Consider the following 3383-nt stretch of genomic DNA (forward strand, 5'->3'; position numbering starts at 1 on the left):
GTAGCACATACCACTGAATAAACGACATGTTTGTACGCCATGGATGTTAGTTCTTCCTGCAACAGAGCAGAACTCAATAATGTAGGCAGGCAAGGAAGGAAGGAGGGAAGGAAGGAAGGAAGGAAGGAAGGAAGGAAGGAAGGAAGGAAGGAAGGAAGGAAGGATGTGTCCTGCCTAGAAGATTTGGTTCAGATCTCTATCTGTCACTTTGGGAAGCAACCTGAGTTGCTCCAAGTAGTTCTGTGGTCTGTACAATGGCGCCATCAGTGTGGGATGCTGCAGGGATCAAGTGGATTCACCAAACTCTGAATATTTTCGCAAAACTACAGTGCTTGCGAATACAGAGCTTTGAAGTGTATTATCAGCCATTCACTGATGTTCCAGAGCTCAAATTCTTCTCTACACCACCTGATTCCCAAGACTGGATGTCAGGGTATGGACCTGCTCTCGTCTGAAGAAGCAGCTGCATAGCTTGGAGTGCTTCTGGTTCCACAGCTGTCACTTGTGGCCTTAGCAGTGCCCAATGTCTTCCATCAGCTTTGGCTGGTGACCTAGCCGCACTCCTATCTGAACAGGGACAGACCCACATCCGGTATGTTAGATTACTGCAATGAATTCTACATGGGGCTGCCTTTGGAAATATTATGGAAACTGCAGCTAGTGCAAATTGCTGACCAGGATCAGAGGTTCTGAGCATATCACTCTTCAATCTTGGTATGACCATACCGGGTTTCGATTTCTGAGTTCTATTAGTTTCTGGATCCCAATACAGGGGATTATGGGCTAGGGGAGTGCTGATGCCCTCAAGACCTATTTGCAGGCTTCACAGAGGAATTTGATAGACCATGCAGAAAAAAGGGTGATGAAGTAGGTGGACCTTTGGAAGTTCTGATCTAATTTTATTCTAATATGGTGTAGCCTAAACCTTTTTATAAATCACTGTTCCCCAACAGAGCTCAGGAAAGTCTTAAGTAATAACATACCTGGATTGAGAAAGATTGTGAAGGTGAAGAGAGACAGAAGAACATATCGGGTTTTCATAATTATGATAAGGCAGAGGCAAGATGCTCAGTTGGGAACTGAAAATAAGAGAAACAACAGACAATACTTTTTTAAAAATAATGATTGTGGTGGGCACACTTCAGGCTGGTATGTATTCTTTGCAAGAAACTCAAATTCACCCACAAAGACACTTTCAAAATGAAAGAACATACTTAATCTGAGAACGTTCTGTGCCTTTAACTTTGTTTCCAATAACAGGTGATGAAGTAAGTTTTTTACATATCTGTCTTACACAGAAACAATACCGCAAGATAGAAAGATGATTAATCAACAATACCATAATATAAGAGACTGGTATACTTAAAGACACAAAGGAACCAGGAACGAAACCAAATTGCAAAGCCTTGTGCTTTTAATAACTAATTAATAACTCTTACAGATGTCAGCCCAGTTTCTTAAACAAGTATGGATGCATAAATAAATAAATCTTGTCTCTGTGTTTGTTTCTTATATCTTACATGAATTCAAAGATTCATAAAATTGTATAATTGGAAGGGACCACAAGTATACACTTGTCCAACCCCCTGTAATGTAGGAATCCATTTTGTCTAACATGGGGCTCAAATCCATGACCCTCATATTTATTATTCTTATTCTTAAACTTATTCTTATGCTTATGCTTATTGATTGAATTTATATACCACCCTATACCTGGAGGTCTCAGGGTGAATATTAAGAGCCTCTTGCTCCACAGGCTGAGCTATCCCAATTCCTAAATAATAAGTTAGTTTCACCATTTCTGCAGAGTCCTATATCTTTATATACCATTATTTAGGAGATGGAACTATGATAGTTCTCCACTTCCCTGAGTCTCATTTCAGGTCCGAGGAAAAGTGATTTTGTTTTGATATTGTTAAAAGGTCATCAATCAGATGCCATGCCAAGCTACTTTGAGTGATAAAGGCGTCTGCCTGTAATTCCTAATCTACCCTTGGTCCACCCCTGATTTTTACCATTTTTCAGATTGCAAAATATGAAACTATGAAAGCTGTAGGAGATGGATGTCGTGCTAGAAGAGTGTTCTGGCAAATGTCTAGCGAAATAATAAAGGTTTTCCTTATGGGTGAAGCAGCATATGAAGTTTAATACATATGGAAGTAGGAGAGTCACAAATGTAAGCCCTATATTCATGTACGAAATATGCCAGCATAAAGCCAAAATGAGCTTTTAGTGGATTCTAGTGGAGTATAATGTCACAAAGAATGTCTGTTCTTTTAAATGATTTTCAAATTGATGTGTTGCTTTTCCCTCCCTCTTCCTCATCAACTGTGCATGCAGCGTTTTCAGAGTGTTTGGGGAATCATGGGCCATGGGCACAATATTCTCTTCGTTGGCCCTTGGGCACAATATTCCCCCTGAGATCTCCCTTGTTTTCAGGGCTCCCTGAAAATATAACTACAATATACCATAAGACTTGTGATATATATTTGATGGTGTGCATCCTTCTCTACCTTAACCTGTGTGTCTCAAATGCAAAATATTTTCAAAAGTGCAATGGGAAAATAATTCAGAGGTGTGTTCATAAAATTAAGGACATTAGCCTGTAAGCATTCCCTGAATATGACTTTCTCTAAATATCACTGAATGGCTGCAAGATATTTGATTTTCACAGCTAGTTGTCAGAGCAGAATAACAAGCAACTCCAGCCTCTTTTAAATGTTGTGTTTGCCACAGAACACAAGGAAAACTTCCATACAGTACTGTATTCTCCATCACTGGCAAACAGCAGAGACTGTTAAGTGCCAATGGGCTCAGAAGAAAGTTAGGCTGGAAAGACTCTCCCTGCAGTTCAAGTTATCCCCAGGCCATTCCTACCTTCTCCCAGCAACACACCAATGACCTTCTCTGGTAAGTGATTGGATAAGAAATTGGAGTCAACTTGAGAAAATTTGTAGATCTGAATATAACTTCTTGCAGGTGGTAGGTTAGAGATAGTGATGAAAGTTTCACCTACTGAATTCGGCTTGGCAGGAAGCTTTTTATAAGCACAGGTATCTAGTGGCACAAAGGATCCTCCCAGACTCCTTGCATTTGATTGGGTCAGGCTGATAATGAGTCCAGATGCAAGGAAGGACTATGAAGTGCTCAGACCAAAATGAAATGAAACATTTGATTGACTCGCTGCCCCCGTAAAGTGGACCTTCATAACTACTTCATAACTAGAAGAGTGACTAGTGGGGTGCCACAGGGTTCTGTCTTGGGGCCGGTCTTATTCAACATCTTTATCAATGACTTGGATGATGGACTCAAGGGCATCCTGATCAAATTTGCAGATCACACCAAACTGGGAGGGGTGGCTAACACCCCAGAGGACAGGCTCA

The 3383-nt window shown here is 40.7% G+C and overlaps 1 long non-coding RNA gene across 1 annotated transcript in view; it reads right to left on the reverse strand.

Annotated features, from left to right (window-relative positions):
* Positions 1-3000, reverse strand: part of LOC308584186 — a 14810-nt gene extending 11810 nt beyond the window's left edge. Inside the window, exons 1-2 of the long non-coding RNA XR_014006597.1 lie at positions 2878-3000; positions 984-1079 (exon numbers count right to left, since the gene is read on the reverse strand). This is a non-coding gene — a long non-coding RNA (uncharacterized lncRNA). The remainder of the gene's footprint in view (positions 1-983; positions 1080-2877) is intronic.
* Positions 3001-3383: the final 383 nt, after the last annotated feature.

Source organism: Podarcis bocagei (assembly GCF_964188305.1).
Source record: "Podarcis bocagei genome assembly, chromosome: 3".
In the NCBI taxonomy this organism is placed as follows: Eukaryota; Metazoa; Chordata; class Lepidosauria; order Squamata; family Lacertidae; genus Podarcis; species Podarcis bocagei.